This window comes from Mirounga angustirostris, unplaced genomic scaffold, assembly GCF_029215605.1.
Source record: "Mirounga angustirostris isolate CCGP_5_RB_7025 unplaced genomic scaffold, mMirAng1.0.hap1 SCAF_3, whole genome shotgun sequence".
In the NCBI taxonomy this organism is placed as follows: Eukaryota; Metazoa; Chordata; class Mammalia; order Carnivora; family Phocidae; genus Mirounga; species Mirounga angustirostris.
Genome location: NW_026991711.1, coordinates 59209538 through 59236315, shown reverse-complemented (window position 1 = coordinate 59236315; position 26778 = coordinate 59209538). Strand labels below are relative to the sequence as shown.

The following is a 26778-nucleotide window of genomic DNA, read 5'->3' as shown; positions in this document are numbered from 1 at the left end:
TACCATAATGAAATTCAGGAATCAAGATCAATGAGGAGATGGATAGTCTAAATATCCAAATTTTACATTTGTTTGTCCTTTCGAACCTCTGCATACTGAAAGAAGGTTCAGACGCGAACTGCATTGATGGGCCCTTACCTCCTGCCATGAAGCCAAGGGTAAAGTTCTTGACAGGCTTAAGGTATTTGCATTGTAATGCAGAATCCAGGAATGCCACATGGAGGGTGGGCTCCTTTAGTGTGTCTTCCAGCCTGACTCCCCTGACTCCAACCACTGTAAATTTAAGTGGGTAGCACAGAACCTGACATATAATCACGTTCAATAAATATTTGCTGAATATGGGCGCCTGGGTGGCTCAGTGGGCGCCTGGGTGGCTCAGTTGGTTAAGCGACTGCCTTCGGCTCAGGTCATGATCCTGGAGTCCCTGGATCGAGTCCCGCATCGGGCTCCCTGCTCGGCAGGGAGCCTGCTTCTCCCTCTGACCCTCCCCCCTCTCATGTGCTCTCTCTCTCGTTCTCTCTGTCTCAAATAAATAAATATATATATATATATATATATATATATATATATATGTTTGCTGAATATATGAATAGGGAAAAAAAGGTCATAGACTCTAGATCATATCTTAGTGGTATCAACATTTTGCTAGAGCTGGAGAAACTCAGGCAAAGAGGAATACAAAGGCTTGTCTGTATGGCATAAGCTGAACTAAGTGGTCGGGTATTCTTTTCAACCGGGTGTATTTTGACCACCTGACTTTACGAAAATATCATGGAGTATCAGGACCCCAAACTGCAATCCTTGGTCACACCACTATTTATTAGATGCCTATATTGTCATGACCTACAATACCTGCCCAGAGTAATCCAGGCTATTAATGAATTCAGGGCCAAGAACTAAATGCACTGGTTTAGGGTTGAACCTGCTCCCCATTACACCACGATCTGAATTCCATTGTGACTAGTTATTGCTGCATTCCATTGTCATAAACTGAACCCCCACAATAGAGTGCTATATTAAAATTGTGTTGGCCGTATTTCAAAACATCGCCTATTTGGGAGCGCTTTCCTCAGAAAAAGGCATAGCAATAACTTCAGTGTATCTCTAGAGTCACAAAATCTAAAGATCAGGAAAACATTCAACTAAAATGTAACACATGACTTTTCTTTAAGGACTGGATGAAACTGCTACTAATGGTTACAATTCACTAAAATCAAAGTGTTAAAGAGTGTTATTCAATGCAGCTAAAACATGGTTACCTTTATTGTTATGTGCTTAAGAAAAGGCTTTGAAACTTGGTCATTTTAAACTCTCTCGTATTTAAATTGTCATCTGTCACACTGAATCTTCATTTGATCCCTTTTCCCCCCTCCAACAGTTCCCCTTCTCCCTAGGGTAAGGCGCCCTTACCCTCCAGTCTTGAACTCCCTATACCTCCTCACTTATGAGGATTTTTTGAAGCTCAACCAAACCAGACTTTAGTTACTGGAACATAAATGACAGTATTCCTTAATATGCTATCATTCCTAAAGGGCTTTATATTTTAATAGGAGAGGAAATCTAAGCCAGCCAGTTTGAAAGTTAAAGGAAGAAATATGTAAATTATTAATCTCTGAGTTCATCACACTAAATAAAAATAAAAATCTTGTATAGTAGATCTTAAAATTCCCAAGGGTCCTTTACAAAGTTTCACCAGAGGAATCAAAGATGATTAAGGCACCAGAGAATCTGAATTACAGTTGACCCTTGAACAACACAGGTTTGAACTGCACAGGTCCTCTTATACATGGATATTTTCAATAAATCCAGTACAGTCCTATAAATGTATTTTTCCTTATAATTTTCTTAATAACCTCTTCTCTCTAGCTTACTTTATTGTAAGAATATAGTATAATATACATAACATACAAAATATGTCTTAATCAACTATTTATGTTAACAGTAAGGCTCTGGCCAACAGTAGGCTAGTAGTAATAAATTTGGGGGGGAGTCAAAAGTTACACATGGATTTTTTTCTATGGTGGGGGTCAGGGCCCCGAACCCCAGCATTGTTCAAGGGTCAACTACACTTTCTTCCCTATGCTTTGAAATGAATGTCCTAGACTAGAATTGAGGTAAAAATTGGTGCAATGACAATGAAAATTTTGCCTTAAATTTTGACTAGTTCAAAGTTGGAAAAAGGCAGGACAGAGCCTCTCTTACAGGGCATGCTGGGATGTAAACCAGGTTCACATTTCTGTAGGAAAACCGGCAATATGTACCACATGTATATAACATTTGACTCAGCCATTTGACATCTAAAAATTTATCCTAGGGAAATAGACAAACATGCACTCAAAGATATGGACAAAATATTTATGCAACACATTTAAAAGCAAAATAAAATAATTTCAAATCAGCCACAATGTCCAGCAGTAGGACATGATTAAAGAGAAATGGGCATCCATGGATGGGACCACTGTGTAGCCACTAGACAACTAGACTGTGTATGCTGGCTAGAAAATACCCACCCAGTGATGCCACCTAAAGAATCTCACAGTTAAAAAAAAAAAGAAAGAAGATGGTAGGAAGGGAAAAATGAAGGGGGGGAAATCAGAGGGGGAGACGAACCATGAGTGACTATGGACTCCAAGAAACAAACTGAGGGTTCTAGAGGGGAGGGGGGTGGGGAGATGGGTCGGCCTGGTGATGGGTATTAAAGAGGGCACGTACTGAGTGGAGCACTGGTGTTATGCACAAACAATGAATCATGGAACACTACATCAAAAACTAATGATGTAATGTATGGTGATTAACATAACATAATAAAATAAAATTTAAAAAAAAAGGAGAAGGAAGGGAAAAATGAAGGGGGGGAAATTGGAGGGAGAGATGAACCATGAGAGACTATGGACTCTGAGAAACAAACTGAGGGTTTTAGAGGGGGAGGGGTTTGGGGGGACGGGTTAGCCGCGTGATGGGTATTAAGGAGGGCACAGTACTGCATGGAGCACTGGGTGTTATACGAAAACAATGAATCGTGGATCACCACGTCAAAAACTAATGATGTATTGTATGGTGACTAACATAACATAAAAAAAAAAAAAAAGAATCTCACAGTAGAAAGTGGCATGAATGAAATTACCTTATTTAAAGGAAAAACTCTCACATCACAGATACTCATATACATTTACATACTTCCTTTTTTTTTTTAATGACTATTAAGTATTCCCTGGAGTCACCTCGAGGGACTGTGACTGGCAGAGAGTGAATGATTTAGCAGTGTGTGGAGAGAAAGTTTAATTTTCAGCTTTATAAAACTAATTATTGCTTAAATCTTTATACTCAGCAAGTATCTGCTTTATAGTTCAAAAACAAAAATAAAAAGCTTTTAAAAATCATGTTTCAGAATAAGGACATAGAAACTCACAGTATTTTCTCAAGTGAAAAAAAACAAGATACAAAATAGCTCAAACCAATATGATCCTAACTCTATAAAAAAATAAATCATATATGGCATAGAACATAAGAGAAATATAGAGTCAAAAGGAATGAAAATATATCCACTATTACTGGTTAGTTCTGAATGGTGAGACTAAGATTATTTTTTTCTTTTTTTTCTGAATTTCATTAATTTTCTGCAATGAACACAGATTAATAGTATAAGAGAGAAGAACAGTAAATATTATTCTTAATACATTAAACTTTTTAATTGTCAGTTAATAAGTTAATGGTATTTGCTTTTCTAACATTAAGCTTACACTTTCTGCCAACATTGACATTCATTTTAATTTCACAGTATTACTCTGAAGCTTGAGATGTCAAATTTCTACAGATGAATATCCCTTGAGCTCACTAGGATGTGCATGTTCTAACAGACTTAAAATGTTAGATGAAAGAAGGGACTTTATATAGCAGACTGATGCAGTTGATGAAACTGAGGTCCAAAGAGTTAAAGTGGTTTTCCAAAAGCTCAAATCTTTTCATTTAACGGAAGAGCTGAGACGAGAATTGATTGTCCCAGTCCAGTGTTTTTCCATGACATGATGCTGCTATGTTTTGGAAGAGAATCAGCGAAACCACAACAAAAATAGCACTTTAAGAAATGTACAGCAAAATGGCAAATGGACAAAATTTGTATGTAACTTCATGGAGAATTGTTAAATCCAGCAAAATACCAGATTCCACTCTCAAAAAACCAATTGGCCTTTCAGAGAAGTCTATCTAAAGAAATGACTAGATTGTACCTAGAAGGAATTTTAAAGAAACTTGATTTTTATTTTAATAGTAACACAATTCAAAGCTTAAATGAAAACATCTGGTTTCACTTTCTTTGCTGATTATGATAGCTAGAGATTCTGAGACATCAAGCATGACTCTGTTATTTAATATGCAAATAAAATTTTTGGCTTGAGTGTAAATCTTATACTTTCAGTTGTGCCCCTTGCAGCTAATTATTTTTTTATGTCCCCTCCTGGATCCAAGAAAGCTTGAGATAGAGTCATTCATTAATAAATGCATCCTTCCCACAAAATGCCTACAGGCACAATCCCCCTAAAAAGTAGGAAAAAAGTAGACCCTAATTAAGTAGAATCTAGATCACTGGCATAATTGCCAATTCTGTTGTTTTTTTTTTTTTTTTTCCACTCTTTCCCAAAAGTTGTGACCCAAACCCAAGGATGCAAGACCAAGTGGGGTTGGGAGGGAGGTGACCACGTGGCAAAGGGATCAATTTCCACTGCAGTTATGAAGCAGGGCATTTCTTATGAAACAGGTACTGTGCTAAGTGATTGTCAAAGACTACCAAGGTCAGATGAGAAACCTGAGTTCCTCAAAGTGGGAGTAGACCCCCAGAACTGTCCTCACACTGCCTAGCTCTCTCTCAGCACCCTCTACACATACATACACACATATACACCAAAACAAACAAACAAAAACATCCATAACTCTCAGTTCTCTCATTAATCAGGTAAGTTTAATAGAACAGAGTATTAGGCACTTTCACCCTTGCTAATGGAAACCTTGCTTTGGCTCTGTGTTTCATAATGCCAAACATGTAATTCTGGATCTCAACAATGAACTACTTCTTGTTGCAACACATCCTCAAATTCAAGGGGCTTAGACCTATCTTTTCCTCACAGGGCATCTTCTCTTAATTGGGAACTATGCAAATACATTCACTGATATTCACAGGGTACCAGAGTATGGTGTGTATTCATTCATGTCAGGCAATGTGACATTTCAGAAAATGGGGGACTGGGAGGCCCTTCTCCGTCAGTGTTTATTTCCCCGGACCTGGATATAAAGTTGATAATTCCATCTGAACCAGAAGGAGACAATGAGGAGACAATCCAGGTAAAGGGTACAAATATATACCTTTCCACAGTCAAGTGTCATAATTTCACTTCACAATATCCCTAAATTTGAAGTGGAGGAGGCAAAATCCAGAATATTCCTTCATTTATTTAAGCAAGCAGAAATTAAAGCAATGGGGAGAAAGAAATGACACACAAATCACAATTAACTACTGTTTAACTTTTTAGAAATAAATAAACTAGTCAGTTCGCATAGCTAGAATTTTTTAAAATATGTTATGCAACCTATTTTTATGAGATGAGGGCAAATGAATAACATTCAAAGTGGCAGCAGGATATTCAAACAGGCAACTGCCAAATTACACCACTAAATTTGTATATTTTAAGCCCAATCCCCACAGGTTCGTGTTTAATGCTACATAGTAACAATTGCTGTTTACAACACACTGAAGGTCACAGTAGTAACTGGGATATCCTAAAATGCCTACCACATAAATCAACTAGATTAAATTCTATTTAGTATGGTCATACTAACCAATATATCTCATATTTTTCTCATATTTTATTTTTTTTTTTAAGATTTTTTTATTTTTTTATTTGACAGAGAGAGACACAGTGAGAGAGGAGCACAGGCAGGGGGAGTGGAGGGGGGAGAGGCAGGCTTCCCACCGAGCGGGGAGCCCTATGCGGGGCTCCATCCCAGGACCTTGAGATCATGACCTGAGCCGAAGGCAGGCGCTTAACGACTGAGCCACCCAGGCGCCCCTATATTTTTCTCATATTTTAATTGATTGTAAACTGACAACCCACATACGATAACACAGTCCAGTTAGTCAAAAAATAGCCCAGTCCTGAACATTTAAAACCACACCTGTTCTACTTACTACAAGTATGAAAAGTAAAACAGAAAGAGAGACAGAGCTACACTGATAATCCAGGAAGCTTAAACACCGCACTGTCTCATCATCTAATATTACATATTGATATATTTAAGCATGTCCAAATTTTTACATCAGTCCAGATCCTACATCCCTAAATAGACATAAACTATGTTCTAAATTCAGAAATCAACCTGGTTTCTCTCATCCTAGCTTCCTGAATATTCTGACCACTGCCCTACTACCACCTCCCTCCACCGCACATACTTTTTCACCATCTGAGACACTGCAGAGTGAGGGAAAGAAAGGAGAAAGAAAAAGAAGTCTCATGACTTCTGAAATTGGAAAGGGAAGCTAAGTTTTGAAAGAAGAAAGAAAATGACGGTTTTGCTTAATTCTAGTATTGAGTGCTATTGCCTGATTATTCTTTATAAGATACGCCAGTCCTTTTTAGCCATTTCTTTATTTATTTAATTTATAAGAAGTGAAACTCTAATGTAAAGAAACTTCTTCCACACACAAAAATCACTTTGCCCTTGGCACCTGACAACATTCCGCCCCACCCCAAATCATAGCTTGCATGATAGGGCCTTACCTTGTGTGCTTAAATACTAGGAACCTAACTGCTAAAATGAGGAGCCTACCACAACTGAACTGGGGAAAACACAAAGTAGAAATTTATCCCCCTTAGAAAAATAAGTAAAATATATGTTAAGGAAATGGGTAGTTCAGGGAACCAGAGTATTTAAACAAATTCCCAGATATTTGTGCTGCTATCTGAACATTTTAAAAAGGAAACAGCTTTTCATTACTTCATGAATCCTCCTTCGTTGTGAAGACAATTTCAAAGCCCCCAGCATTCAGAAGAGAAAGCCTCAAACTTGTCAGGGTCCCACTGTGTCTTGGGCACCATGAATGTTCCAGAAACCCACAGAAAAAGCTCAGGCCTGAAAACACATCTGATTTTGACCTCCCACCCCCCCAAGTCTGTGTTTATATAATTCATGATTAAGATGGATTTATGAAGCTCGGGTAAAATCCCATTTCATATTTCCCCAATCAAAATTTCAAAATAATTAAACCAACAGTCATTTTAACATTAATAGCAGGGATAGGATGACCATAAATCTCCACACCTTCCCCTGGACATCACATGCCTTCACTGGGAAGCCTGGCAGTGCCAATAAATGTGGTTAAAAATCAAGCAGGAAATGTCCGAATGTGCACACTCAGTTACATGATTTTCATTAAGACTCAAAAGAAATTCTCAAACAATTTTCACCGAATTTGGCTTGCCTTTCTTGCCTGTAAATTGCAATACTGCCAAGTTACAAATTAAAAATTCTGCCAATTTTTCAATTTTGTGAGCAAAGAAAGAAAAAAGCTTACTTTCTCTAAACAGATAAAGTGCGTGTGTGAGTACGTGTGTGTGTGTGTATGTTGAGTTAACACTTGGTTGTAACAGTATAATATAACAACATATGGAACTCTTATTTAAATTTTCCAGCACACACACACACACACACACACATTGTATACAGATCATGAAAAAAAAAAAAAGTTAAATCCAGACTGAACCGAGAGGGACTAGAAGAGACAGTTTTTGTATCTCTAAATGCTAATATCCACAATCATTAGTGCTGCAATTTAGGCAGACAATTTACCACCCTTCTAGATCTTTATTCTAAAGTAACTCACATCGCAAACGTGGTCAAGTGACTAGTTTCAGCCTCCACCCAAATAAATTTAACTTCTAAAAAAAGTCCCCAAAGCAAATGTACAGCCAAAGAAAGACTCATTCCAGCCGGGCTGGTGGTCATGGTGGCAGAGGTGCTTCTAGGGTAACGTCTTCCTGAGGCCTGAGAATGAGGTCTGAAATCAAGAAGGAAATACTCAGAATGCCCTGCAGGCATTAAGAGCCACAGCCACGGAGCCAAGCTAATCAGCCCTCCTCAGACTTTGCTGTGTTTTTAAGAAACACAAAGTACAGGGGGCGCCTGGGTGGCTCAGTTGGTTAAGCATCTGCCTGTAGCTCAGGTCATCGTGCTCCCTGCTCAGCGGGAAGCCTGCTTCTCCCTCTCTCACTCTCCCTGGTTGTGTTCCCTCTCTGGCTGTGTCTCTCTCTGTCAAATAAATAAATAAAATCTTTAAAAAAAAGAAACACAAAATATTGAGATAGACTTTTAATGGTAAATGCTGGAAAATATCTACTCCCAAACCTTAAATACCCCCTCCTCCTTCCCAAATCTAGGAGAGTGGTGCACTCTTTGTCAAATACTGGACATAAATAGCCATAATGTCATTGCAGATGAAAAGTAAAGCTCTGGTGTGAGAAGCAAGAACTTGCATCCATCCACGGCAAGAGTCTGCCTCACTACAACCATTCTGGAGGGCAGTTTGGCTATATGGGTCAAACTGGATGCTCTGGAGCTGAGTGACATCCACGAATAGTTTTAAATGAACCATGGGTGAAACTATTCACCAAAATGCTCTCCCATTAAAGGTATTATATTTTACGTCACCTCTATCTGCCCTGAAGACTTCCCGTCAACCTTTCCCACCCCTTGGCACACACATTCTCTAAGTGGGTTTGGATTCTTAACTTTCACTGGTAGAGTATAACCTCACCCCTGCCCACAGTGTCAGGGGCTAGGGGGCTGTTTTTCTTTAGGCCACTTGACTGTAATTAAGTGGTCTAAATCTTTTTCCCAAATGCTGATCTAGGCAGACTTCATAAGAACTATCGGAAAATTTGTTTCCAATGGAGAGTAATGGGAGCACCTGTCTGGCTCAGTCGATAGAGCATGTGACTCTTGATCTTGGGGTAGTGAGTTCAAGCCCCACATTGGGCATAGAAATTAATTAAAAAGTATTTTTAGTGGGGGAGAGGCAGAGGGAGAGAGAATCTTAAGCAGGCTCTATGCCCAGCATACAGAGCCCAAGAGGGGGCTCAATCTCACAAGTCTGACATCATGACCTGAACCGAAATGAAGAGTCAGACCTTTAACCGATGGAGCCACCCAGGCACCCCAATTTAAAAAAAAAATTTTTTTTAAATAAAATGGAGAGTAAGGCCCCACCTCCAGAAAATCTGACTATACAAGAGGGAGGTACTATTCTATGTTTTTAACACGCTGCTCAAGTGTTTCCTAGCTTGAGAAACAATGTTTCAGAAGGCAAAAGTCTAGCCTGAGCAAGGGAGGCTCAAAATGCTGTTGGATTGCAAGAGACCTCAGGCATCTGTTATAGCACATTTTCATAATTTACCTGTTTATATATCTCTTTCACCCACTAGACTTGAAACTCCTTTTGGACAAGGAACTTCCCCTAATCTCTGTATCTACAGGTTCAGTACAATTCTACTACATCCAATAAGTGTTTGGCACTGAATTAATTAATAAAACAAAGAACAATAATAATTCATCAAAATCTGATCCTACTGGACTAGAAGTTCTTTTCCATCAATAGATTGTTAAAATAAACCTATCATTAGAGTTCATATGCTTTTTATCCTGTGACATTAAATTAAGCTAAACAATTGCTTTTGGGTTTTAACAGTGCTCCATGAGGTAAACAAGATAAGAATAATTATCTGTTTTAGTTGAGGAAACAGGACAAGGAGGGATAAAATGACTAGCAAGTACTCACAATTTTTAGTATCTGCATGATCAAGGATGCATAGTGGGGAAATGAAAAAGCATAGTCTGTATTGCTGGGTTTGAATTGGAGCTCTGCCATTCACTAGTGTGATCTTGAACAAGTTATTTAAATTTTCTGAGACTTCCTTTTTTGTGTGTATATACTGTATATATAGGGACAGACAGCAGCCTTTTCTGAAAGATTAAATGAGTCTCGGAGAGTGTTTAGCACATAGCAGGAGCTGAGCAAACATTGTTTTCCTTCCTTCCTGATACACTGTCCACAGCAAGGACTCAGTTTGTCTTGATCAATGTTATAGACTCAGTATATAGCACAGTACCTGGCAAGTAGTATGGGTTCAACAGATATTTATTGAATTGATTGATGGACTAATATAATCCTAGGATTAAAGAAAAAAAACAAAAAACAAAACCTTGTCCTTTTACCTATCAAATGTTATCAGTCTATAAAATTGTAATATTACCATAGTCTCCCCCAATCACAAACCTCAGATGATCTACATACTAATGACAAGTCTCCTCAGTCAAAACCCAAGGAAAGTGACCTAGAGACTGCAGGTTAGAAAATCAAAAAGGGAATTTTCATTTAAATGTAAGACTATACACACGTTTCTCTGTATAATGAACAAAACTAACATATAAGCATGTCTTTATCCTGAAATTTTTCTAGCAAGCAAAGGATGGTAAAGAGAAATTAATCACATTGTGTGAATTCAACTTGTATAAAAACATTCCTGGTGTTCTAATTATTGTGATCCCCTTAATTTTAATATTGGCAATGCTAAAATATAATTTATAGGGATACTATAACTTCACCCAACTTTATATTTTCCAGAAGGATTTAAAGTCTCAAATGTGAATTCTCTCACTATGATTTTCTTTCTTAGGACCATTATCCTCTGGTTGGGAACAGACTCCATGAGAGGAATGAAGAGAACACAGATTTGGAGTCAGATAGCTCTGCCATTTACTTGCCAAGTGACCTTGCATAAACACACTGAGCCTCAGTTTCCTAATCTATAAAATTGAAATAAAAACACCTACTTCACGGCGCTGTTATCAGGATTAGAAAAGGCAATATGTATGAAACATTTATGTCACACAGCAGGTGCTCAATGAATTGTTCCCTCCTGGCCCTACTAACCACATAACAAAGGAATTCAGTAGCTCTAGTTAAAGGTACCAGTCTAGGTATTTTCATACTTAATAACTGTGACATCCAACTAACACTTTTTTTTAAGTCTAATTAGTTGCAAGACCTTTCTATTGTTTCTCTGAAACAGAGTTATTAGCTGATAGCACGCCTAAGACTCACAAATGTTGTGAAGACTCCAACATTTCCAGAGAGAAAAGGGCTGTGTCAACCCACAAAGGCTTTCTCTTTCCTAGGAATGTTCTCTGGGATTTCCCCATGGGACTTCCCTGAGCTACCTTGAACTAAATGCCCCACCCCTATGACCTGACCTCCTGAGCCTGCCTTGTCTGCTGCCCTTTATATTCCAGGATGTTGAACATCTTGTATTTATTTCTCCATAACTTCCATTGGATTTTAAACTCCATGAGGACAGGACAGTGTCTTTTTCACTGTCTAAGATTTAGTCTCAAATACAATTCTCTGATTGCAACATTTTCACAAAATTTTCTGCTAGATGGTTCTCTTAAAATTAGTTTTTAGTTTTCTTCTTTTCAAGGTCTGAAGTGTCAACAATCTAGGTATAACACGGATAGATGTATTTTATTTATTTATATGTGCCTCAGCAGGTCCTGGAATGGAAATACTGACTCCCTTAATAAAATGAAAGAGAATCTTTCTTAGCACCAGAAGAAAATCCTAGGAAGCATCTGATCTACTGCAGCACCACAGCCTCCTCAGCTCTATTTTTCTGGGCCACCCAACACCCTGAAGGCCCCATGATGTACTGCTTACCCTTTAAACTCCTCTCTTGGATCTAGGCTAATCACCTAAGGCTGTCTCTCCACTCCCCCACCCAGTCCTCTGACCACTATATTCGAGGGATGTTGTAAATATGCCCAAATAACCATGTTCACTTCACTATGGATGTGTTCATGTATTCCTTTCACAGCATATTTTAATTGCCTGGGTTGTTGTTGTTTTTTTTTTTTTTTCTCCTCTATAAAGAAAATTAGATTGTAAGCTCTGTGAGGACAGGAACTATCTTGCCCAACACACAGTAGGCTCTCAATAAAGATCTGCTAAGTGAATGACTTCCTTTTGCAAGATTTTCAAAAACACTTGACTAAAGAGTAAATGGAAAACAAATGGAAAGAATCTTAAAATGCAGTACAAGAAACTCAGCCAGGAACATACAGATTTCTGACACTAGCATGTCTCTGGAAGCTTCAGCCTTGTCCTATTCACCTTTAGACTGGGCATAACCAACTTGTTCTTTAGGCAGGGCAACTAAACTCCCCAGGCCTCTTTTTCATAGGGAGAAAGCTATCCTAACCATCCCAAGTTCTCCACACACATTCAGGTCCTGTCTCCTGGTCATTCATGCCCTCCTGCTGTCCCTCCCATGTCTGCGGAATCGACCTCTCATTCCCATGTCAGACTAGTCCTGCAGGGAAGCCCACCTCCTGAGCTCAGTGCAGGACCTCCCCTAGCAAGCCCAGGAGTGTGGAGAACACACAATGTCCCAAGAAGGAGGCACATACATGAAGAGGGGATGAACCCTTCCCAGGCCTGTAACCCACGTTTTGTCTGTGTGACCACCTCACTTGAGGAAGATAAGGTAGTCCCAAAATCCACTTCTACAGGCAAAAATACCTATAAGATCCTAAGAAAACACTCAGCCTTGAGTTCATTGAGTGCAGATTTGGGAAACTTGCGTAGTTCTTTTTTGGTGAAAGAAGAAACCTGACTCTGAGGGAACCCCTGCCCAGAGGCCGCTGGGGCCTGGAAATACCCTTGTGAATTCTCAGCGTCTAGGCCAACGCCTGGGAGTTCCCTGCCATCAGGCCATCCGCACAGGCGCACTCTTGAGAGTTTGGCCCGGCCCAACTGTACGACCTGTGGCCAGACTGTGTGTGGCACCCATAAGGCGAAGGCCGCTGCACCACCCTGACCGGGAGAGATTCCTGGTAGCTGCAGCGAGGCCCATCTTTGCTGCTCAGAGCTCCCGGGGTCCTTCGACCCTCACCCCGAGTGCCTCTGCTGACGGCTGAGACCGCAAGATCCCTGAGGAGAACAGAGTTCGTTCCCGCCCCTTATCCCTTCCCCGCCACACTTGCCTGCGCCACGAAGCTCGCGAAGTGGTTCCCCCTGCGTGCCCCTCGCTCCAGGCCGAGGCTGGAAGCGCCTCCGCCCTCGCTGTTGCGCCAGACCCGCGTGGGCTGCCCGCGGCCGCCGCCGCTCCCCCGTGCCCCGGGCTCGGTGCGCGACGCCGTCCCCGCTGCCCCGCTGCAGACAAGCCGGTTCGGTGCTGGGCCTGCCCGGACCCCTGGACCTCCAGATCGGAAAGCCCTGGGGTTGCTCCCGGGCCGCGGGGGTAGGGTGGAGGATGGGAGCTCACTTCAAGTCTCAGTTTGCAAAAATAATAACATGCTCTGGTCGCACTGATGCCAGGACCCCCGCGAAAGGCAAGCGATTCTGCGGGCCCTTCAGGTGTAGCGTCCAGTTTGCTCCAAGTATAGTAATCCGCTACTTTTGCGCTGTGAGAAGGACTTTGAGGGGGCTAGGGCTGAGCCCCAGACAGCAGCTCCCGGCTGGACCTGGATTTTATTCCCCCCACTTCTGACCTAGATCAGCGGCTCTGACCTGAGTGTGACCTCCGCGCCCCGCCTTGGGCTCTGCGCGAGCGGGAACCCGGTGCGAGACTCTGGAGGAGTTGCGCTCGCACCCGGGGCTTGCAGACCACTGGAGTGGAGGGTGGGGAGGAATTTATATATGCTCACGTCTGGTGTAGTTTTCCAGAACGAGCTCAATAGATCTCAAAAGTAAAGTCCTTGTCCCAAAGCCACCACTGCGCCCCCTCGTCCTCTCCACAGATTCCCCAAGGGTGCTTGTCCAAAGAGAAGACTATTAGCGCCCCAAGTTTTCCTCACGTACGGCGCTTTGAACCTGGGTACAGCGTTCGAGATGCACGCACTGTGCTCACGCACTCACGTCTGTGGGATACACGTACTAATTAGGTGCCACTGTCGCCAGCTCCCAGGGAGAGGCAGCCCCGCTCCAGGAGGCTGAGACCCGCAGCAGATGCCAAGGTCACCCGCCGTGACCGGCCTCGACATTTAGAAGGAGAAAGGCTGCGTGGAACACTTTTTAAATACTTAATCATTGGAGGCAGGAAAGCCTGTAGGCGGACGCGAACGTGCGGGAGTTCTCTTAAAGAGCAGCGCGAAGTTACCAATGTAACTGTTTCCTCCCGGCGAATGGGCCGCAAAAAACACATCTGGACTAGGTACCCGCGCAAGATCCGCAAAGCCGCTCCCCGCGATTCTCTGAGACCTCCAGCGACTGCGCAACCAAAGCAGGAGGAGCGGGCAGGTGGGTTTTCTCCACTCGTGAGTGCTACAACCTTCTTCTCTATTTTCTCATTTTATTTTTTAAAAGAAAAAAAAATGAGCACAAGTCTCAAATGTAGATAACTGAACAGGGTCCAGATAAAATTTGCATTGTGAAAAATATGAAGTCGAGATAGATCAGTTTGTGGGTGAAGGCTGCTCTAGCAGAAATGCGAGAAGTGAGCAGGCGCCCACAATTTTCGTTTTTACTGTAGAAGTCGGTAAACGAAATCAAATGGTAATGGTTACCTATTACAGCCATTGAAAAGTTTGAAATAATTTAGTGTGTTTCGGATTTATATGTATGTAATCACCATACTTTTTATTTTGTCTAGCTATTTCCATTAAGTTTTAATAAGCTATTAAAGCTCCCCGGATAAATTTTGTGAGGTATTTTTTTCTTTAAATGAGTGGAGATTACATGAACCAGAAGCGAAGTTTGAGCATAATTTCCTTAGCTACTGGGAATCTGTACCTCCTGCCAAAATTTCCAGTGATGGGGAGAAGAAAGGGAAAGAAGGAGATTAAATATTCATTGAGTACCCACTATGTGCATGCACCCTGTTGGGGCTAGTTTTACCCATTTTATTTCATATTAATCATTGTTTATAAATAAGAGTTCTTTTTAAAAAGATGGAAACCTCCTTCTGCATCCGGACCTCAAATGGATAGCTTCCATAATTATATTTTATTCGCAAGAATTTCGTTTTTATTACTTCCTTCTTCGAAGTGACATAATTGCCAAGGTTAATGGAGAGATCCATATTTAATGATATTAAAGTCTGTTTTGTTTAACCGATTACATCGTTTAGTGTTAATCCTGACTGGGGGGAAAAGGTTGGGGGGGGGGGAGGTGAGTCAGCAATCGCTGAATTTCTCCTAACTCTTTAGGTCCCTGTAAGAATAAAGAAAAAGAAATCCTCAACTGTTTGGAAGACGGAACTTGTAACTGGGAGGAGAGCACCATCACTGAACGCGATGAACCAAAAAAAAAGAAAGAAAGAAAGAAGGAAAGAGAAGAAAGGAAAGAAAAGAACATGCAAAACAAAACCTCCGTCGCTGTGGATCAAAGGAACCGAAAACAGGACCCATTTTGTGAGGGTTATGCAAACACTGTGGCTTATATTGACCATTGATAAAGGCTGAGTTAGACTAGCGGCTACATATGTTACAGTGGATACGGTGTAATTGAGTTAAAAAAAATTTTTGAGAAAGGAGTTAGCAACTAGATGAAGTGGGAAAGGAGAGAAGAATAAACCCAGGAGCTCCAGCAGGCAGGTAAATCATCAAAAATTCAGTTCCTGGAACTAATGAAAAAACCAATCTCACTATAGTCCGGGGGAAATGGTTCTCTGACGCAAGCCTGATGGTGAGTCTATTTGTCGTGTTTCTTTTCCGGACTATCAAAAAAGTTATTTCGAGATTCAGCCAAATGTTTTGACTGGGAGGCAGAAAACGGGACGAAGCGTTTCCTGCTGTAACGCCCGGGCCGCAGAGCGGCCCAGCGCAGAGCGCGCCGGGAGTCGCGCGCTTCCCGCCCGGGGCTGCTCAGTAGGAACGCTCCCCCGCGCGCTGGGAGAAGCGAGCCCTAGGTCAGCTGGCGGGGCTGCTCCGGTCCCACGTGGGGCCTGCTCTTCAGCCTTCCTTTGGAGGAGAACTCCTTTAGTTTTGTTCTGGAAGGGGAAATGGGCGCAGCTCTTTCAGAGCTAGCAGGATTCCCAGTCGCCTGACAAACGTGGAAACTGTGGGAAGTTCTAAACTGAACCTCCCTCATTCCCTGAGTCCCTTTCTGTCTACTTTACCAGGGCTAAAGGGCTGCTTGCCGAGGGGTTGCTCTTTCAGATGAGTGTTTCCACGTAGACTGGCGAAGGGCCGCAGCCCGCTCCGAAGGCTACTTGTCGACCTCAGCGCCCCGGGCTCGGCGCGGCGCACCGCCAGCCTCCCTGCGCCCGCCCTGCCCCGCTCGCGGAGAAAGCCCGAGGGGGAGTATCTTTCTGCGCGGGTCAGACCTCCATGCCAGAGAGGTCTCCTGACATAATCCTGTCCAGGGGCCCAAGACGTGCACTAACCAGTGCTTAGCTCTTCAGCTACCGGTCCCATCCCCGTTACCGCCCGCATCTTCCTTGAAACCAACCCCCAACAGCAGAAGCCCTCGCCTCACACCCTCCCTCCTTGGTCCCCGCTTTCCCGACCCTTTCCGGGATCCCACACCCCCACCCCGCTTCTCCCGCCTGTCGGGGCCGAACACAGGCACCACTCCCCACGCCCACCCCGCCACGCCATTTAACCCCTTACAAGTTTCCGCAGCCGAGGGAGCGCTAAACAGAGAATGCTCAACCTCCACATCACACCCCAACCCCACCTCCCACCCTACCCCCACTACCCCTGGGTCCCCTCCTAAAGCAACCTTAAGGGAGGGGATTGTGAAATGAACCAGTGGTGGGCGGAGGTGGAGGACATGCTACTTCTGGATTCTCGAAACTTCGGCAAAGTCTGGGGAACATTTGTGCTCCCCCAGGACGGTTGTCTTCACCTCGAGTGGAGCGCGGGGTGTCCGAGTTCCTTGGCACTAACTGCGAAGAGCCTCTCCCTTTTCCCAGCCCCTTTAAGGACATCTGATCTCAGCCTCAAGCTTTCTCCTCTAGTCTAAAAGCTTCGTCAGCCGCCGAGAGCGACCCCAGGCGAAGCCGGGAAGGGAGAGCGCTAGTGTGGGGTTAACCCAAACCAGGGCGCCCAGAGGTTGGCTGAGGCCCTACGGGTCGAGGCCCCGCGCAGTTTGCTGGAGGGAGCCCCTAGGGATCCGCACGGGGCATGTGGCCACGCCTGAAGCAGGCGTTCCCTTTTCCAGATCATATTCCCCATAAAATCTAAAGCCAGATGCATCGCTTGGGCAAGTTCCCATTTCACCGCGAAAAGCACAGATTTGTTTCCAAACTGGACTCCAAATCGAGGTTTCTGGTGCGGGTTCCAGTGGAGTACGCAAGGTTGGGCTTTCGATGGCTCAAGGGACTGCCCGGACTGGTAACGTTTTAGGTGCTGCAGTTTTAACCTAGACCAGGAAATGTATCATTTGCGTGTGCGGAGATAGAAAAAAAAAAAAAAAGGAGGGTGCGTAATAAAGACAACTACGGCTTTCAAAGCCGTGCATGTACTTTTTATTTAAGTGGGGTGGAGAATAGACCAACTTCGTAATTACAGACGCGCAGGTAAGGAAGATAACCTGATGGAACCTCTGTTTCACAACAATAAGTTACAAGAGGAAAAACTTCCAAGAAAGTGAGAACAGTGGCCAGGTATGAAGCCAAAGGGCGAACATAGTGAAAGCAGGCATTTTTTTTTATCAGTCTGCTGCGTCAAAAACAGCTTCTGATGAGTATTTTTTTTAAGAAATAGCTGGTTCTTTACAAAAGGGTAGCCTAAGGGTCGATAAACCTAAGGGTCTATTTCACCTGTAGCTCTCTTCTCAACATTGTATAAAGAAATTTGGGTAGAGTAGGCCGTCTTTTTTTTTACAGTTAGAACTTTCTGGCATTTGCAGTTGTGGTGAAAAAATAAGGAATAAAAACGAACAACGCTAGTCTGGGATTAACTACTGCCTGTTACCAGCGAAACACTAGCAGGAAACCAAGACTGCCTTCCCAAGGCTCGCCTAAGCGAACTCAGTTTTGCATCTTTTAAAATTACAGCTGTTTTAAAGTCACGTTGGTGAAATGAATAACCAGCAATGCGGGATCTAAACGACGCAAACAAGTACACATTCCCAAGTCTCTCTATTTAAAGAGCGAAAGAGCGCGATGCGAAAGATCCTCTGAACAGCTAGAGATGTAACAGCTGTGGGCTGCACCGTGCAGTAGGTGCCAGGGAGAGAAAGCACAGACCCAACTACTCGTACAGAAAACTGTTTCCACATTCGACTCATTTAGAATCAAATGATTTTTTTTAACACTTGCCAGAACTCACAGATATTGCTACAACAAATGTACCATTAAATAGAATAAAGTTAGTTGTTTATTAGGGTAAGGTGGTGCTTTTCTGGCGTTTGGCATTACATATATGTACTGGAGCGACAGAGAGAGCCTCTAGCAGGCCAGTCTTCTAGGGTTGGGTCACTGCGGGGGTGGGTGGGGAAGCGAGGACGCAATTTGGGACTGGCTGCCATCCCTGAGAGATAATTGTGGGGGATTACCTTCACCTCGTGAAGATATTCTCAAGCCTTCCCTTAACCGAGAAAGTCTGCGGCCGCTAAGGCCGCCCACACGGGCCGCGCCTCATCCAAATCTGCGCAGGCCGCCTTTGTCCCCGCGGTGACTACCGCGAAGGAGGAGGGCGGGAGCAGAGGATGTCACCAAAGTTTTCTGAAATCTTTATACCACGTAGAACTCTGGTTTTTGCAGGGATTCTCGATGCTTATTCAACGTCAGTGGATCAGCAATTCTGTGGGCCTCTGCGGCCTCTGTGCGCACTCGCTCGCCCAGGCCTCCCCCGGGATCCGCCTCCAAGGGCCAACGCTCGCCTCCACGCCACACTCCTTGGCCTCCGCGTCCCCTCCGCACAGCCCTAATCAGTCTCGAATTTCAACTCCAGACCCAGGCCAAACTTTCCCTTCTGGACTGGCATTCGCTTCTCCCAGGGGGAGGAGGAGCGCTAGGGTTCATGGCAGCCCCCGGACGCCCTCCCGAGACCACCCCCGACCCGGTTTCTGCGCAGCTCTGGCGTCCACTCTCGCCTCCCCACCCCAGACCTTGGCCTCCCACGGCCGCTCTCAGGGAAACCCAGGGAAGCCGCTGCGACTGATGCGCCCGGGTGCTTTCGTTTTACTTTCGCTCCCTCCTCGCCGCAGCTGAAAAGACCGCGGAAGAACAAAGTGGGGGTAAAAGGCACGTGTCCCGACAAAGTGGCGGGGACACCGCGGTTTGGCCCGAAATGGAAGGGGGAAGGAAGGCTAAGGCTCAGGCCTGGACACCCCTGTCATTTGCAGGGGCGGGAAGGACCAGGAGGCCCTGGCTTATTTTCTTCCTGCAAAGAAACGTGGTTTGTAGGTATGGATGCAACAAAATTGGCGCGGAAACGAATTCGCCTTCTTAGGCAGGCTGTGTCTTTCAAATGCAGAAGACAAGGCTGAGTAGAAAGGCGGGAAGAGGGGCGGCCTGGACCTTTCACTAAGTTGGAAAAGAGAGGAGGCACGAAAACCATAAGATTAAGAGTGGCTTCCCCCTACCAAACTCTAAGACCCGTCAGGTGTCAGGGGACCAACACGTCATCCAATTTGAAGCGGGTCCGCTCAGCTCCGCGCTTTGGAAACCCAGCAGCCACTATAAAGGTTTGCTTTATTTCTTCTCACCTCCGTCTCTATGGCGAGCGAAGCACACGTTGCTAAATTGATGAACCCATGGCCTAAATTCTCCCCCTTCAAACAAACAAACAAGGCCCAAACTTGGAACGGTTAGTCAAACAGTGGCACACTTATTGCTGCCCCATGTGGCCCGTGCGAAAGCTCTCCTAGGTTTGGACAAGCACAGTGCACCGCCAGGAAGCGCGGCTCGCGGGCGCGGGCCGGTACAGAGGTCCCGCCCCCGCTCCCCTGGTCTGCACTTGAGCCAGAACGAGGCTGAACGCACGGGTCCAGTCTCTCCAAACTCCTCAGAAAATAACATAACCCTTCCAGATTGTTTACCACACTGTCCAGCTGCCCGGAAAGGTCCAACGCATTTCCTGCACTCGTCCTAGCTCAGCCTGGGCTTTCCTCCATCCGTGATCTGATGGGCTAAAATGTTTTACTCCGACTCAGGAAAGTTAAACTGCGATCTAAATAAATTAGCTAGGGAAAAGTCCCATAAGGCGAGAAAGTAAATTACACTCAAACTAGCTACTTGCACTTGGTATTGTTATAAGGCCTTCCTCTCGTATTTACCGCCCTCCTTGTTTACATCGAACTCAGAAACGGAGGCTTTAGGCCGGTAGGGAGCTCAGTTTCATTTCGGGGGTATAGCGGGGCCTATCATTTCATCAGGTTTTGAAGGAAAGTTCCAATGTTTTTGTCACATATCTAACTTCCAGTAACTACTCAAAAACCATATCCCCCCCACTGTGGCTTAGGTCTGCAAACTGCTCGATTCCTAGCTGTCCGGGAAGCGGTAAGTAAACTCTCTCAATGTCTCGTTGCACCTGCGGAGTAGAGAGTGCGTCTCCGCGCGTCCTGAAACTGCCGCACCGCGCTTCCCGCGCTCAGCCGACCAGCTTGAGAGCCGCTGCGAGCCACCTCCGCAAGCCTCAATCCCCCGCCCTCATCCGATCATGCGGGGGAGGGTGGGGCGGGCATCCCAACGCCAGGGGAAGCGGCCGGGCGAGGGACAAGTCAGGCCCCTGGCTGCGAGGCGAGGCCCGAACGCGCGCACACTTCGCGACCGGGGCGGTGGCGCTCCCGAAGCGGGTGGGTGGGGGGTTGCTGTGGAGGGAGGAAGCGCCGGACCTTTGTGAGCACACCCTAGAGCCGCGGACTAGGGGTCCCCGCCGGGTGGCTAAAACGTGGGTGCCCACGCTGTGCGCGACGCTCGGGCTACAGCCGAAGCCCACGAGCTGGGCGCACAGCTGAGCGAGGCAGCCGCAGCCGCCACGGAGCCTGGCGGGCGGCGCGGAGCACCGGGGAGCTGGTTTTCCTGGGCGGGCACGTGACGGGGTTGGCAGCGCCCTGGCCCGGGCTAGGAGGAGGGGGAAGCGGCGAGCAGGAGGCCGGGGGCGGGCGGACGGCTGGCTTGCTGTGTACTTAGGTCGTGTGCTGGGGCTTTTCTCTCCCAGGAGCCGGCGGAGGGAGGGGGAGGGGCCACCGCTCCGCCTTCTCCTTTTCGCAATGTTGACGCAATCTATAAATAGTGGAACAAAAGGACCAACTTCCTCGGAGCTTTGCTGAAACTGCACAAAAAATCGAGCTGGGGGGTTCCCTGGTCCCTGGCGACGGGGCGGGGAGCGTGGCGCCAGGGGAGGGGGCGGGCGCGGTAGCGCGGGCCCCGCCGAGGGGGGACACCTGGCTGAGGCACAGCTGCCGCCGCACCGCTCCGCGCGAACCCAGGGCTCCGGTCCCTGCGCGGGCTCGAGAGTTCGCCCCGAACCGGGGTCTTCCTCCTCCGCCGTTGACAGGTCAGTTCGTACCGCCCCTTTCTACACTGGGTTTTCTTTTCCCTCCCCCAAGCCTCTACTTTTAGAAGGGAATTGAAGGAAAAAAATAGAACAAGGCGAAGCAGTGACAGCCACCAAATCTGCAACCCCAGCAGTCCACGGCGGGGTGGCCGAGGGGGCTCAAGGAGGCGGTCAGCGCCTGGACCCTCGTCGTACGGCCGGTGCCGGTGTCGCGGCCGGAGACGAAGCCACGCAGGACTAGCGTGCGCCGCCCAAGCGGCAAGGAGAGCGGAGGCGGGAGCGCTGCGGAGGCGCGGGTCGAAGGCTGGCTCCCGGTTGCAGCTCCCGCCTGGGGGCCGACCCCCGGCGGAGACGTGCCAGGTCCAGGAGGCCGCTGAGCGCGCCTCGCCCCCTCCGAGTTCGGACCTGGCGTCTCCGCCTCGTCCTGCGGCTGCTGTGGGAGGGCTGAGCAGAGAAGAGCTGTCGCCACACGCCGCCGCGCACCCTGGCTCCGGTGCCCACGCATCCAGAGCGCCAGGAATTTGGGGGGCAAGGTGGGGTCAGGGGGCAAGTTCTCATTCGGGAGCCCGGGACCTGTGCGCGAGCGCCCGCCGCGCCGCCGTGGCGGTTACTCAGGGTGCGGGGGAGGGGGCGGAGCTGGTGCTGTTGACAGCAGTGCTGGAGCAGGGAGGGCGAAAGTTGGGGAGAAGGGGCGGGGGAGAGGTGGGAGTCGGAACTGGGGGAGGGAGGCGCGCGGGATTCGGCGGCGGGGGGGGCTGGGTCACGTGACGGGCAGACGCCCCCGCTACAGGCTGACTTGGGGTGACGTCACCATCCCCTGACTGCAGGGGGTGGCACTTCCGCTCCCTCCCCCATCTCTTCTGCAGCCTCCTGTAACTGCGGCTGCAGCCATTTCCAAGTGTGGGAGTGGGCGGAGGGTGGACAGGGGTTTTCCTCACTGCCCTAGCCCCTGGCTGCTTCCCCAGCAATCCAGAGTCCCGGGCTTGAACTGGAGTGGGAGTGGTGGCCACCCCCTCCCGACGCGTCCCATTGTGTGAGCGGGAGGCGCTGGGCGGAGGCTGGTGCCGGCCCCCCGCGGCTCCCAGCTCTGTAGGGGGCGGGGCGGCCCCGGAGCAGTCAAGGCCAAGTCCCGCTCGGTCCCCAGAGCGCAGTCCGAGCGCGCGAGGTCCAACACTCTCGACTCCCGTTTGGGAATTTGGCGGCTTTGCCCGCGTTCCCGGGGCGCCGAGTGGCTGCGGGGGGGGAACCCGCTCAGTGGCGCGGGCCTATAGTCCTGTGGGTGTGTGGTAGGAGTCGGTCACCGCTCCAGGGGACGCGATTCCAGCAGTCGTTATAAGCTATTTGGGGAAACTCGGGGTTTTGGTGACTCAGCGCGGTAAGCGCTATTTATAAGTTGATGCGTTACTAGCAGGGCAATACCCTTCACTCAGATACGTCCGCCGAAGGAGGGCAAAGAGCTCGGTTAAGAGATAACTAAAAAACTTTTTTTTTTTTTTTTTTTTTAAGAAAAAAGGTTTGACTCTTAGAGCCTATGCTGTAAGACACAGCAGGTCTCACGAGTATACTAGTCAGAACACGTTTTCTCTCAAAAAGTTGGAACATCTTCCAGGGTAGATGGAGAAGTTTAGGGACACGTAGTGAGGGTAGACTGTTCTGGTGCTGCGTGAACCAGGAGCAATAATACAGATATATGACCCAGCAGCCCTCCTAGCAGGTTACAAGATACCAGAACTGCATTTTTACAGGATTCCTTAAATAATAGACCTAACACATTGCGGTGGCTAGGCATAAAATAAAGGAAAACTGGATGATGTTGAAAATTCCTATACAATATTCTGTAACAGGAAGGTGTGTGTTGTATTTACCATCAAAACTGCTGACAAATATAAATTACACGTTTACCATCCAATTTCTTCCCAGAAAGTACTGTAAAAATGTATATTGCAGCCTGGAGTTTTACAGTGTGTAAGTGCTGCAGAAACAATTATCAGTCCTTGCTTGTTTTACAGGCTTTATGGGTTTTATTTTTTTCTTTTCTTCCATCCCCCCACTCGCCCCCACCCCAGTTCGGAAATCCAGGGGGTAAATGCTAAAAAAGAGCCAACAGTTCATACCCAGCTTGCCTAGCCACCCCCCAGTTTTTTGTAGGTAGCAAGATCTGAGGTGTTTCATGAAAGAAAGAAGGTGGTCTCCTGGATGGCCAGTTAGGCCAGCTAGGAAAGGAAGGGGCTTCCTAACCTGAGAGAATGAAGCAGAATGTATAAAGGCCTGGAACTACAGAGAGAAGTACAGGACAAGAAGGGAATAAAGACAGATGAGAAAGGAAGCCGGACAGAAGGCCAGAGGAGTCTGACCTTTATCCTGAGAGCTACAAGTTTTTAACCTTTTTGTAGACACAAAGCCTTTTGAGAACCTATGGGAAGCACTGTGGCCTCTCCAGAAAAATGTACCTATAGACCTATACTACAGTTTTGCATACATTTTCAAGGGGTTTGTGAGTAAAGCACTATTGGGCCTCAGGATTAAACCTATAGGAAAGGGAGAACCAAGAAAGGATTTTTTAATGGAAATGCATGGTCAGGTGTGAAAAGATTAGAGGTCTTTGAAAAGATTACATTGGCTGGGGTCCTGGAGACTTGAAGATGGAATGTAAAACACCCTGTAATCTAAGTAAGAATGGACTGGGACCACTGCTGTGTGCCTAATGACAGTGGGAATAGAGAGAAGAGGGAATCAAGAGAAGTAATTAAAATGAATTGAAATGGGAAACTGATTGGTTGTATGGGGCAAGGGCAGGAGATCCCTAGGTTTCTGGTCCAGTGTGTGGACTGGGATGGGGAGTGGGCCTTAGGTCCAGGAGGAGGAACCCTCTTTTGTCCCTGTGGAATTTGAGCTATCAGGGAACTGGCCCAGGAGGGTTGGAAGTAAAGTCTGGCTCTCTGGAGTCAATAAAATGTAGATGGTAACTGAAGTCATGGGAATGTATAAGATGAACCAGAAAGTGTGCAAAGTGAGAAGAGGTCTGAGAAGAGAACCCTGGGGAAAGCCCACATTTAGGGGAAGGGGAGGAGCCAGAGGAAACTTTCAAGGGCACTGATGAGTGACTAAAGACTGAATGGTGTCCTTAGTGTATAACTTTGGTCAGTAAATCCTGCTTCCTTGATAAAGAATGAAAATATGTTGCAGATTTAGTCCCTTCATAAGATTGAAAAGTCTATATTCTTTCGGGGGGGGGGGCACCTTTCCAAAGATTTTAATTCAGAAGAGAGATGAGGGCAGGAGATGATTAAATCTTGCTTTCCCCTCTTTTTTGAAACTAGGGATACCTAGGGGAGAAGAAAAGGAGAAATAGACTCAAGCTCTTTTCCCTGCTCAGACACTAAGCCTTCAAGGAAAAGGAGTTTAGATAAGTCCTCATTATGGTATTTTTTTGGTTCCTGACGGCACTTTAAAAGCATACTTAATCACCAACAATTAGAACTAGGAGGTGCTAAGGTCTCAGTCTGGCTAAGAAAACAAGAAAAAGTGGAGGGAAAGCGTTTTCTTTTGCTTCCTCCATCTCCTTCCTACTTGTTACAGCTAACCTGAGCTAGAACTAGTCCCTACAAACATGGACTCAAGTACATAACAAACCACCCCAGAACTTATTCATTACTTTACTTGAATATGCAATCTGGGTAGGGCTCTGCAAGGATAGTTTGTTTCTAATCCACTTGGCCTCATCTGGGGCAGCCCATAGGCTGGAGGCTGGCATCATCCAAAGGCTTAGGCTTGTTCACTTACATGTCTAGTGATTAGTACTCACTGATGACTGGGACCTTAGCTGGGACAATCAGGTCAGAATACCTACACAATGACCTTTCCTTATGGTTTGGGCTTTCTCACAACGGGGTTGCTGGGTTCCAAGTGTCCCAAGACTGAGAGACAGGTAAAGCTGTATCATTAGAAGTCATGCAGCATCATATCCATCACATTTGATTCGTTAGAGAAAAATCACTAATGCCATACATATTCTAGAGAGGGGAATTACACTCATTTTTTAATGGAAGGAGCATCAAAGAATTTGCAATGTGTTTAAAATTATCACACGAATTAACTTCAGATAAATAGATTTATAAACAATATATTGTATATTAAAAATGTTTAAACATAAGAAACCAAACATCCTCTTTTGATATCAGAATGAGATACAAAAACTCAAACATTCCATTGTTACAGCAAAACTAATTCTAAACCAATCCAAATAGGCCGTTTGTCTCATAATCTTTCCTTCTTCTCTCTCCTGACCATTCTCCCCACTCCAGGTCAGGCCTCCTATACACAGATACCCCTCTCTCCCAAACCAGGTAGGATCCTCACTGTGGCTATACCTCTAAAGCGATAATCAGGTCCTAAAAGTTTTTCCCTGAATTATCCCTGACTTTGTACCTTACCAGATCATTGGGAAGGCCATCAGTGACATGTCTTTACTTCTCAGAGTTAAAAAGCAAAATGCTATAGGGGGATTATTCCAATATATAATTTTATAACAAATTCATTTTACATAATTAAAACAAAATGACATTTCTTTAAAAGGGCTATATGTTTTTAGATATCAGAATCTTGACTTAGGCTTGTTTATTCTTAAAACTCAGTAATTCTAAAAGGGATGGTTGAGATTTTAGGTATTTTATAAGAATTTTTATGTTGCCTTGAAGGTGATATACCACTTGATTATTATAATACAAAATTTAAATGACCCTTCTTCCATGTTTATAATGCACATTGCATTATTTTTCTTTAAAACCAGTACACAGAATTATTTGGTTGGTAAAAAGGCTCAAGAGGTATCTTAGGAACTGAAAATACTACCTTTCTTTGAGTAATCACAATAAAACAATCTTTACTTATAACCTAGTATCTTTTTAAATTCTCCTAAACTGATATTATTATAATTTATACATCTTTGATGTTCTCTTAAAAGATTTATGACTTAGAAATAGTGCTTTCTTGGCTTAGAAATAGAGTTTTATTTATTTTTATTTTTTTAATGACTATTCATTTGAGAGAGAGAGAGCGCGTGTGCGCACACGCACAAGCAGGGGGAGGGGCAGGGGAAGAGGCAGAGGGAGAGGAAGAGGGAGAAGCAGACTCCCTGCTGAGCGGGGAGCCTGAGACAGGGGACTCCATCCCAGGACCTGGAGATCATGACCTGAGCCGAAGGCAGACACCTAACCATCTGAGCCACCCAGGTGCCCCAGAAATAGAATTTTGATAATTCATACTCTCCTAAAGCCTGTCTAATACCTC

The 26778-nt window shown here is 45.6% G+C and overlaps 1 long non-coding RNA gene across 4 annotated transcripts in view; it reads right to left on the bottom strand.

Moving 5' to 3' along the window:
* Positions 1–26778, bottom strand: part of LOC123839697 (uncharacterized) — a 137978-nt gene that overhangs the window by 74723 nt on the left and 36477 nt on the right. The window lies entirely within an intron of this gene.